Genomic DNA, 13,041 nt, shown 5'->3' with positions numbered 1-13,041 from the left:
ATGATAATTGTCTTTCTCTGCTTGACTTATTTCACTTAGATTTCTGGATTAAAATTTTACTTCCAAACCAAATATATGCTAGTAAAATAATATGTATTTTTGAATCAAAAAAAAAGCTGGTTCAAGTAAGAAGAAATTGGAATTAAGTAGTTGATGACAGTCATGCAGGTTACTGGGGTAAAGTGTGTGTTTAACGTGGGTCTCTCGATGTAAGTGCAGCTTCCTGTCCCACCAGATGAATTCTCCCTTCTGTCTGAATAAGAAAGGTATCCTGTCTTGTTGGATAAAACTAAAGTATGATGTAGTATGTGTAGTTTTACGGTGTTCAGCTAGGTGGTATTAAACTTCAGTGGGTTGACTGTTAATGATCATAATTAAATTACCACTGTATTAATTTTAAAAACATGTAAATTCAGAATGCTTTCACAGACTCTGAAAACGGAGTAAAGAATCCATATAATCTTACTTGTGATGTAAAGCAGCTCTTACTGTTATTGTTGGAAATGACTACATGAAGAAACTATAAAATTGCCTAATTTTCACCAAATGGGTTAGATTTACAAGATTACTTTTTTTTGTTAAAGAAAACATTAACTTGGTAACTTGGCAAAACTTGGCATGTTTTTTATCCCAAGAAATTATTTTTTCGGGGTGCCTGCGTGGCTCAGCCTGTTAAGCATCTGCCTTCAGCTCAGGTCATGATACCAGGGTCCTGGGATCAGGCCCCATGGCGAGCTCCCTGCTCTGGCAGGGACTCTGCTTCTCCCTCTGCCTCACCCCTCTCTGCGTGCATGCTCGCGTGCTCTCTCGCTCTCATTGGCACGCACTTTCAAGTAAATAATTTTTTAAAAATTACTTTTTCTTCAGTCCTAGTGATGGTAGTTTTTTAAGTCAATTGAGAAGTCCCTTTTTTTCCCTCCCCAAATAGAAGTGAGTAAATTCTTTGGGGAAAAGTATAAATTAAGAGATAACCCACATAATGCCTTTCCCTGTGTTTTAACATTCTTTGCAAATGATGTGACCTTAGAAAGTTACTATCACTGTTCCGACTTACTGACATGCTCAGTACTCTTAGGAAATACTTGACACCATCAAGATTCAATGCTTACTGTTCACATAAATATTAACCTTAGTGTTGGTCAATCAATAAGAGGTGTCTGTGACCTCCCCTATTATACAGAACAGTTGATTATGTTTAAAAGTATTCTGTCAAATAATTGTTAAGTATGTTAATAGAGAAACTGAAGAGGAATTGTGGTTCTCTTAAAGGCTGATGAGCAGCAGCATTGGAGTGGAGGATGGAACCATTATCTGTTTTCTATCCCTCTGACCAATAAGCTTTTGGGGCGGGGGGAGGCGGCAGGCATAGTATTACCCATTGTCCTTTGTCTGATTGAGTTGCTTTCCTGTGATGGAATATCTAGGTATTTTGTTACACGTTTCTGTTTACAAGAATTTCCCTCTTCACCTTATGTATTCTCTATTGAAAATACAAGTGAAATGTTATTTTAATTTTTCAGAGTATTCATGTCCCATTCACTGAGACTTCCAGTTTTCTTTAGCATATGTACAAAATCATCTCATGTAGTAACAATCACTTTCAGATCATTTATTGAGGTCAGACATTTCTTTTTAAAGATCTTAGTTTTAGGGGTGTCTGAGTGTTGCAGTCAGCTGAGCGTCTGACTCTTGGTTTCAGCTCAATTCATGATCTCAGGGTCGTGAGATTGAATCCCAAGTGGGACTCTGCACTCAGCATGGAGTGTGCTTGGGTTTCTCTCTTCCTCTGCCTCTTCCCCTCGTCTCCTGCATTCTCTCTCAAATAAATAAAACGTTTTAAAAAATATATTTTATTTTTAAGTAATCTCTACCCCCAACGTGGGGCTTGAACTCATAGCCCTGAGATCAAGAGTCACATGCTCTACCTGCTGAGCCAGTCGGGCACCACTGGGGTCAGCCTTTATGTTAAAGTCCATGAGATCTATAGTGATGTCCCCTCTTTCTGATATTAGTAATTTGTGTCCTTTTTTTCTTAGTCTGGCTAGAGGCTTATCCATTTTACCTTTTCAGAGAATCAGTTTTTGGTTTAATTTTCTCCATTGATTTCTTGTTTTCATTGATATCTGCTGATTTTTATTTCTTCTGCTTACTTTTGATTTAATTTGCTCCTTTGTTTCTAGTTTCCTAAGGTGGAAGCTTAGATGATTGATTTTTAGGTTTTTTCCAACGTATGAATTAAATGCTGTAAATTTTCTTCTAAGCACTTCTTTACAACCCACAGATTTTGCTAAGTTTTTATTTTCATGTAATTCAAAATATATTTTAAGTCCTCTAAGATTTCTTCTTTGACTCATGTATTATTTAGAATTGTGTTAAGTGGAGATTCTCCATCTATGGGTTTTTTAAAAAATTTCTTGTATAATTCCATTGTGGTCTGAATGTAGATACTGTAGGATTTCTGTTCTTTCAAATTTGTTCAGGTGTATTTTATAGCCAAGAATGTCTTGGTGAATGTTCCATGTGAGCTTGAAAAGTATGTGTATTCTGCTCTGATTGGGTAGACATCATTTAAATCCAGTTGATTGTTGGTCTTGGTTTCAGCTCTTTTCTTACTGGTTTTCTGCCTGCTGGGTCAGTCACAGAGAGGTGTTGGTCTCATATATTTCTCTTTGTTTGTGTTTCACCTCATGTAGTTTGACACTCTGTTAGGTGTATACATGGTAACGGTTGTCTTGTAAAACTGACCTCTTTATCATTTATCTTTATCCCTGACAATTTTCCTGGTTTTGAAGTCTACTCTATCTGAAATTAATATAGCTACTCCTGCATTCTTTTGATGAGTGTTAGCATGGTGTATCTTTCTCCGTTTATTTTTTTTTTTTCGAGACTTAGTTTTAGAGCAGTTTTAGGTTTATAGAAAAGTTGAGGAAGGAGTATAGCCTCCGCCTCCATGCATGCATCTCCCATTATTAACATTCCCCACCAGAGTGGTACATTCATTTCATCTGATGATCCTATATTGACACATAATCACCCCAAATCCAGGTTTACATCAGGGTTCACCCTTGGTGGTGTACTTTTTTGGGGGTTGGACAAATGTATGTATCCCTTGTTACAGTATATAGAGTATTTTCACTTAGAAATCCTCTGTGTGCCACCCGTTGATCCCTCCCTCACCCCCAACCCTGGCAACCACTGATCTTCACACAGCCTCTAGTTTTTCCTTTTTCAGAATATTATATGGTTGGAATATAAGATGTAGCCTTTTCAGATTGGCTTCTTTCATTTAATATGCATTTAAGTTTCTTCCTGGTCTTTTCATGGCTTGATAGTTCCTATACCATGGTCTATCCATTTATCTACTGTAGGACTCAGTAGGTTGAGCCCCAAATTTGGCAAATAGGAGTAAAGTTGCTACAAACACTGTGTGCAGATTTTTGCACGGACATAAGTATTTAACTCCTCTGGGTAAATACCAATGAGCATCATTGGTGGATTGTATGTACAAGTATGTTTAGTCTTTTAAGAAGCCATCAGACTGTCTTCCCAAGTGGCTGTATCCACTAGTAATGTGTGAGAGTTCCTGTTGCTCCAGTTCCATCCTGACCAGCATTTGGTGTCAGTGTTCCAGAATGGGCCATTCTCACAGATGTGTAGTAGTATCTCATTTTAATTTGGGTTTCCTTGATGACATAATGATATGGCACACCTTTTCATTTGCTGATTTGCCATCTGTATATCTTTGGTGAGGTTTAGGTCTATGGGCCATTTCTTTGGTTGGGTTTGCTCATTGGATATTAAAAGTTCTTGATATATTTTGAATATAGTCCTTTGTCAGATGTGTCTTTTGCAAGTATTTTCTTCCACTCTGGTTTGTCTTCTCATTCTCTTGATAACTTTACTTTTAGTCTCTGTATGTCTATATTTACATTTAAAGTGGGCTTCTTGTAGACAACATACAGTTGGATCTTGATTTTTGATCCATCTGACAATCCATGTGATAATTGGTACATTTAGACAATTGGCATTTACAGTGATTATTGACATAGCTGCATTAATATCTACCATATTTGTAATTTTTCTAATTGTTGCCCTTGTTCTTTGTTTACAATTTTGCCTTCCACTTTTTTCTGCCTTTCATTGGTTTTTAATTGAGCATTGTATATGATTATATTTTCTCCTTTCTTAGCATATCAGTTACACTTTAAAAAAACCACAATTTTTTTAGTGGTTGCCCTAGTGTTTGTGATGCATATTTACTACTATTCCAAGTCCACTTTCAAATAACGCTATGTCCTTCAATGGGTAGTGTTGAGTACCTTATAATAACAAAATAATCATCATTCTTCCCTCCAGTTCTTCATATCATTGCATTCATTCATTTCACTTATACATAAGCATATGAATAAACATACATAGGCAAACACAGTGTTTGAACAAACTTGTCTGTTAGATCAATTAATGATCAATTAATGAGTTTTTTAAATACCTTCACTTACTCCTTTGATACTGTTTCTCTATGTAAATTAAGTTTCTGACTTGTATCATTTTCCTTCTCTTACCTAAAGAACTTAACATTTTTTGCAAGGACAGTTTTACTGGCAACAAATGCCCTCAATTTTTGTTTGAGAGTCTATTTCTCCCTCACTTTTGAAAGATAATTTTGTAGAGTGCAGAATTTTAGGTTGATGGGTTTTTTCTCTCTCAACATTTTAAGTATTTTACTCCGCTCTTCTTTGCTTACATGGTTTCTGAGAGGTTGGATGTAACTCTTATCTTTGGTCCTCTGTAGGTAAGTTGTTTCTTTTTCCTCTGGCTTCTTTCAGGATTTTTTCATCTTTGATTTTCTGTAGTTTGAAAATGATAGGTATAGATACAGGGTTTAGGGCATTTATCCTGCTTGGTGTTACCTGCATTTCCTGGGTATGTGATTTGGTATCTGCCATTAAGTTGAGGAAGTTCTCAGTCCTTACTGTTTTAAATATTTCTCTTTCTCTTCTTTGTTATTCCCATTATGTGTATGTTACATGTTTCTTTGTTGTCCCACAGTTCTTGGATATTGTTTTTTTTTTTTTTAAGATTTTATTTATTCATTTGACAGAGAGACAGCCAGCGAGAGAGGGAACACAAGCAGAGGGAGTGGGAGAGGAAGAAGCAGGCTCCCAGCGGAGCAGGGAGCCTGATGTGGGGCTCCATCCCAGGACCCTGGGATCATGCCCTGAGCCGAAGGCAGACCTTAATGACTGAGCCACCCAGGCCCTTGGATGTTGTTTTTCTGTTTTGGTTTTTGTCCCTCCCTCGCCCAGTCTTTTTTTTTTTTTTCCTCCTTTGCTTCTTAAGTTTTGGAGGTTGGTGTTGCGATAGCCTCACACTCAAGAGAGTCTTTCCTTAGCCATGTCCAGTCTATTAATTAGCCCGCCAGACGCATTCTTCATTTGTTGCAATTTTTTTTAATCTCTAGCATTTCCTTTTGATTTTCTTAGAATTCATCTCTGCTAACATTGGGTGTCTGCCCTTTTATATTGTCTTCTCTATCCATTAGAGCCCTTAACATATTACAGTTGTTTTACATTCCCAGTCCAGTAATTCTATCGTCCCTGCCATATCTGAGTCTGGTTGCTTGCTCTGTCAACACACTGGTTTTTGCCATGTAGGTATGTATGTATTTTTTATTTATTTGTCAATTTATCTGTTTACCTAAATATTTATCTTTATTAAGTTGGCTCTAAGCCCAAAATGAGGCTTAAACTCATGACCCTGGGATCAAGAGTTGCATACTCTACTGACTGAGCCAGCCAGACACCCCTGTTTTTTGCCTTCTAGTATGTCTTGTCTTTTTTTTTTTTTTTTTTTTTTTTNTGATTGCTGGACCTGTACATCACTGCTACAAATAGGCCTTCAGTAATGTCATGGTAAGTTGTGGGAGTAGGGGAAGCATTTTATAGTCTTATGATTAAGTCTCAGTCTTTTAGTGAGACTTAGGCCTCTGGACTGTAAACTTCACATGTGCTTCTCAAATTTTTCTCCCCCTGAGGTGGGAAAGGATGGCCAAAGTGGTCTGCCTGCTGGTCAGTTAGGCTCTGATAAAACCCTTCTGTAAGTTAGGTGCTTGTTACTTTTTTGAGAGCAGACCTTGCTAAAAACAGGGTGCTCTGCGAGATGCCCTTCGACAGATGACTGGATTAAGAAGTTGTGGTCCATATATACAATGGAATATTACTCAGCTATCAGAAAGAACGAATTCTCAACATTTGCTGCAACATGGACGGCACTGGAGGAGATAATGCTAAGTGAAATAAGTCAAGCAGAGAAAGACAATTATCATATGATTTCTCTCATCTATGGAACATAAGAACTAGGATGATCGGTAGGGGAAGAAAGGGATAAAGAAAGGGGGGGTAATCAGAAGGGGGAATGAAACATGAGAGACTATGGACTATGAGAAACAAACTGAGGGCTTCGGGGGGGGGTGGGGGAATGGGATAGACTGGTGATTGGTGGTAAGGAGGGCACGTATTGCATGGTACACTGGGTGTTACATGCAACTAATGGAGCATCGAACTTTACATCGGAATCCGGGGATGTACTGTATGGTGACTAACATAATATAATAAAAAATCATTTAAAAAAAAAAAACGGTGCTCTGGCATATTTCAAAGTGGTTTCTTTCCCCCTTCCTCCACTAGAAGCGTAAGATTTTTCTCCAATATTCACTGTGAGATGCTGGTAGAAGGAGGAGAAACACAAAAGTGTGGGGGCCGTTGGAGCTTTTACCTGGGTTGTCCATACTGAGCCTCTAGCAATTCCTCAATTACAGTTCAAGTGTCCCTACCCTGGCACTGGTTCCCACAGAGATTTCTGTTCTTGCAGGTTGTGATTCTCTGTATTCACCTGTTGAGCTCCGATTTGGGGGACACCAGTTTGCCCTGTGACATGTCTCTTAGGGACCTAAGAATCATTGATTTTTCAGTGTGTTCAGTTATTGGCTTCTCCTTAGGACAGAGTGGCAACTTCCAAGCTTCTTACAAGCATGCTGGACCAGAAACCAGATGTCCTGGATCAAACTTCCTTAAATACAGAAGCTCTCATTCTTGGTATGGAGGTGAAAGTGACTTCTGACTTGTCATTAGAAACAAGTGCTTAGCTTCCTGGTGGCAAGTTGGATGTTTCAATAATGTAAATATTAACTAATACTTACCAACTTTGGTGGAATTTATATGAGAACTTAGGTTGAGTTATGAAGAGCAAGTAGTTGGTATATCTTCCAAGTACATTATCTGAAGATCTGGTGTAGGGGAAAATTAATGAAATGAAAGTTCTGGAGTCTGATTACCTATTCAGATGGTTGAATTCTGAGAAAGTGACTAGAAATAATCTACTACCAGACTTTTCCCAAGGATCAGTAGAGTTAACTGTTGGGATAGTATTGACACGCCAAAAACTCTTTCCAAGTGACATTTATTTATATTACCAGCTTTATTTTTAGGAAAATGGTAGGAATGAAATAATAGTCTTAATCTGTAATCTCATTAAGGCAATCTAGGTATTTTACGTTAAAGGCAACATTAATTAAACATGGATTTGATCAGGACTTGGTTCTAAAATTTACTCCTGAGAATTGCTTAAGCCCAGCATATTCTTTTTTTTTTTTTTAAAGATTTTATTTATTTATTCAACAGAGATAGAGACAGCCAGTGAGAGAGGGAACACAAGCAGGGGGAGTGGGAGAGGAAGAAGCAGGCTCCCAGTGGAGGAGCCTGATGTGGGGCTTGATCCCATAACGCCAGGATCACACCCTGAGCCGAAGGCAGACGCTTAACCGCTGTGCCACCCAGGTGCCCCTAAACCCAGCATATTCTTGGTAAATTTCTTCTTCTAGCATATACATCATGACATTGTATTCATTGTGCCAAACTTAAAGGAAGTGACCACTACCAGCAGGTTACTTGGCTGCTTTTGTTTCTTACTATCTTACAAATATCCCTTTATCCCTGTTTCCACAAACCACATGAAAAGTTTAAGTGGCTATATTCTAGCAACAAAAATTCTGAGAAATCAATAGCAAAAGTAATAATCTGGACTCAGATAAAGAATAATTAAGGCAGGGGAGCCTGGGTGGCTCAGTCAGTTAAGTGTCTGACTTGATTTTGTCTCAGGTCATGATCTGAGGGTTGTGAGACTGAGTCCCGTCCTGGGCTCCGTGCTGGGCCCGGACCCTGCTTAAGATTCTCTCTGTCCCCCTCTCCCTCTATCCCTCCTCCACCTCTCCCTCTCTTAAAAAAAAAAAAAAAGAATAAGGCAGCTGTACTAATTAGTGAGTAGAAGCTTGCGAGGTCCTTTGTGTTTTAAAGGACAGTGGCATCAGGTGTCTTCCTGACCTTGTCAGGATTTCCGCATTGTTCTTATGGTATACTTTCAATTATATTGGGCATTTAAATAAATATTCAGTTTGGGGGCTTAGCACTGCCATCTGCAGGCAGGGCGTTGGCTTTCAGGAACTGACCAATTCTTTGGTGACAGTGGCTCTTTTTTTTAGGCTGGGTTGAGTGCCATTCAAGTAATAGAGATGTATATAGCACAGACTGGGCAAGGTTTGTCGCCTGCCTAATCTTGAAGAGGTAAGGAATGATGATTTTTAAAACGGGGCAGGGGGAAAGGCTGCCCAACAAAAAGGCAATGCAGTTTTTAAAATGGGCTCCAAAGATACACAAATGGCAATAACCACATAAAAAGATGCTCAACATAGGAGCACCTGGGTGGCTCAGTCTGTTAAGCGTTTGCCTTTGGCTCGGGTCGTGATCCCAGAGTCCTAGGATCCAGCCCTGCGTCAGGCTCCCTGCTCAGTAGGGAGCTTGCTTCTCCCTCTCCTCCCCACTTGTGGTCTCTCTCGCTATCTCTGTCTGTCTCAAATAAATAAATAAAATCCGTTAAAAAAAAAGTTGCTCAACATCATTAGCCATCAAGTAAATGCAAATCAAAACCACAATGAGATGCCACCTCACACTAGGATGGTTGTATTAAAAAAGATAATAACAGGTGTTAGGATGTGGAGAAATTGGAGAAACCCCCATACATTGCTGGTGGGAGTGCAAAGTTGTGCAACTACTTTGGGTAACAGTCTGGCAGGTCCTCAACAGGTTAAATATTTTCCATATGATCCAGCAATTCCGTTCCTAGATGCATCACCAAGAGAAATGAAAACATCAAAAATGTGTACACAAATGTACAGCATTATCCAAAGAGACCAAAAAGTGGAAGTAATCCAAATGTCTCTCAACCAATAAATGGATAAATGAAATACGTCCACACAGTGGAATATTATCATAAAAGTGAATGAAGTACTGATATGTACTACAACATGGAAGAACCTTAGAAATATACTAAGTGAAATAAGCTGGTCAGAAAGGCTACATAATTATATGATTGCATTTGTATGAAATGTCCAGAATAGGCAAATCCATAGAGGCAAAAAGTAGGTAAGTGGTTTCGGAGAGCTGAGAGGAAGGGGGAATGGAGTGACTGGTAATGAGCATGGATTTTTTTTCTTTTTTTATAAAAAGAATTTAAAATTTTTTATAATAATATTTTTTATTATATTATGTTAGTCACCATACAGTACTTCTCTGATTTTTGATGTAAAGTTCCAGGATTCATTACTTGCGTATAACACCCAGTGCACCATGCAATACGTGCCCTCCTTACTACCCATCACCAGCCTATCCCAGTCCCCCACCCCCCTCCCCTCTGAAGCCCTCAGTTTGTTTCTCAGAGTCCATAGTCTCTCATGCTTCATTCCCCCTTCTGATTATCCCCCCTTTCTTTATCCCTTTCTTCTCCTACCGATCTTCCTAGTTCTTATGTTCCATAGATGAGAGAAACCATATGATAATTGTCTTTCTCTGCTTGACTTATTTCACTTAGCATTATCTCCTCCAGTGCCGTCCATGTTGCAGCAAATGTTGAGAATTCGTTCTTTCTGATAGCTGAGTAATATTCCATTGTATATATGGACCACAGCTTCTTAATCCAGTCATCTGTTGAAGGGCATCTCGGCTCCTTCCATGATTTGGCTATTGTGGACAATGCAGCTATGAACATTGGGGTGCATATGGCCCTTCTCTTTACTTCGTCTGTATCTTTGGGGTAAATACCCATTAGTGCAACGGCTGGATCATAGGGTAGCTCAATTTTTAACTTTTTAAGGGACCTCCACACTGTTTTCCAGAGTGGCTGTACCAACTTGCATTCCCACCAACAATGTAGGAGGGATCCCCTTTCTCCACATCCTCTCCAACAATTGTTGTTTCTTGCCTTGTCAATTTTTGCCATATAGAGTTTATTTCTGATGCCAGTCTTTGACAATTGATTTCACGTGCAGTAACAGAAACCCTCAAAGAGAAAAAATAAAGATCAATTTTGGATTGAAGAACCAAAGCACTGTGGGATTCTTTCCTTTAGGATGAAGAAAAATGACACAAGCCAGGCTGAAGAAAGGCAGATTTTTTAAGGTATGTAATAAAAGGACATGAAAGAGATAATATAATTCAATTATTTAGGATACTTAAAAATTCTACAGCTTCAGCAGAAATATTTTTCTTTGGTTTAAGATATTCAAAACACTATACTAGCCTTGCTTTTCTCAGAAAGACCAGCTTTATTTCTAAATGCTTTTATCCCTGGATACACCATCTCTCCGAACTATTCCATAGGGTAAATAAAGATTATATGTAATACTCTTTTAAAAGTGTGTATATTGCTCGTCCAATATAAGAATGCTAAATGAAGCCTATCCAATTCCCTACTGAACCATTTTAAATCTCAAGAACATAAATGAGATGAAACTAAAAATGTAAACTAGGAGTATTCAAATACAGTAAGAAGAACATCAGCAACAATCTAGGATAAGACCATTAAAGTGAGTTACTGGGCGAAATGGATTATATTATATAAACCCTTTGACATACAATCAACACAAAATGGACAGAAGATGGAGATGAATGACAGTTTGTTTTTAGTGAAGTTTCTCAAGGAAATTAAGATTATGAGTAAAAACCAAACACTGACAATATGAACATGGGTTTTAACAGCTGAGAGTTTGTTAGAGAAGCATGAATCCAGCTGGTAGGTGCTCGTTCTTTTGAAGGTGGCATCAGCAAGTTGAACTAAAAGATTTAGTATTTTTAAGGTCTACAGTTTAAGATTACTTTATAATTTATATGTAAAGTGCTAATTTTAGCATGTGGCTTCATACTATAAAGATGGCCGACTTGCAAAATAATTTTGTTCCCTATTATAATTTTTAATGTATTAGCTTGATGGTTTAAAAAATGTATTATTAAAGCTTATCTTGAATTTAAGGTTTTCTTTTCAAAACCTAAGCTTTTTAATAAGCAGAGTTTTGTCTTCCTGATGATTATGCATCATAACTTGGTGAGCTACATTCATCTCAGCCATCTCCGTTTCTCAGGAATTCGTATTTAGGCATTCTTGCTATCTGCTGCTCTGTACCTAAAATGGGATTTAAAAAGTGTTAGGTAATAGTGGAGCATGGCTAAAATATTTATTTATTTTTTTTAAAAAGATTTTATTTATTTATTCGACAGAGAGACAGAGACAGCCAGCGAGAGAGGGAACACAAGCAGGGGGAGTGGGAGAGGAAGAAGCAGGCTCATAGCAGAAGAGCCTGATGTGGGGCTCGATCCCACAACACCGGGATCACGCCCTGAGCCGAAGGCAGACGCTTAACCGCTGTGCCACCCAGGCGCCCCATGGCTAAAATATTTAAAAACCAATGTGGGTAAGCAAGTTCCTTCTCTGAAACAAATTACTGAAGTAGACCCACATTTTTAAAGTGATCTTTGTTTTGGTTTGTTTTCTTAGTCCGCTTAATCTTTCTAATTTACACTCCAGGACTTTTGTATTTTTTATAATGCTTTTCTCCTCAAATCTCTACCAAAGAAGCATGAGACTGACCTTTGCAACTTGACACAAGCTTGTAAGATTAAGTAGGAACTGCTGAAGATGAGCTCTCTAAAAGGAGGCTGGGTAATCCATTAGGAATGACCTCGTTCATGACTGCAACAACATAATTAGACTAAACAAGATAAAAATGCATTGGTAGAGGTAGCACTTCACACCCACTTGGATGACTGTAATCAAAAATACATAAGTTAGGGAGGATGTGGAGAAACGATCTCTCATACAGCACCGGTGGGAATGTCAAATGGTGTAGCCAGTGTGGAAAGCATTTTGGCTGTTTCTCAAAAGGTATATAACCAAAGGAATTGGAAACAGGTGCTCAAACAAAAACTTACACATGAATGTTCATAGGAGCATTATTCACAATAGCCGAAATGTGGAAACAACCCAAACATCCATTTGCATCAACAAAACGTGGTATAACCATGCAATAGAATGGAATGTATAACTATGCCATACAAAGGAATGAAGTACTGATGCATAAAACATGGAGGAGCTTTAAAAACATTAAGTAAAGGAAAGCCAGACACAAAAGGTCATCTATTGTATGATTCCATTTATATGAAATATCCAAGAGAGAAATCCAGTGAGACAGAAAGCAGGTTAGTACTTGCCAGTGTCTGGAGGAGGAGGAGGAAATGGTGTGACACTACTTAATGGGTCAGTGTTTCCTACTGGAGTGATGAAAATGTTTTGGAACTAGTTGGGGATAATGGTTGCACAGCACTGTGAATGTACTAAATGCAGTGGAATCGTAATTTTTAAAATGGTTAATCTTTTTTTTTTTTTTAAGATTTTATTTATTTATGCGACAGAGATAGAGACAGCCAGTGAGAGAGGGAACACAAGCAGGGGGAGTGGGAGAGGAAGAAGCAGGCTCACATCAGAAGAGCCTGATGCGGGGCTCGATCCCGTAACGCCGGGATCACGCCCTGAGCCGAAGGCAGACGCTTAACCGCTGTGCCACCCAGGCGCCCCAAAATGGTTAATCTTATGTGAATTTCACTTCAGTTAAAAAAATGCTTTGGTATTATCACAAAATATAGTCTTATTGTTCTCAAG

The sequence above is a fragment of the Ailuropoda melanoleuca genome, chromosome 4 (assembly GCF_002007445.2).
Source record: "Ailuropoda melanoleuca isolate Jingjing chromosome 4, ASM200744v2, whole genome shotgun sequence".
Lineage (NCBI taxonomy): Eukaryota > Metazoa > Chordata > Mammalia > Carnivora > Ursidae > Ailuropoda > Ailuropoda melanoleuca.
Note: the sequence above shows the minus strand (reverse complement) of the source record.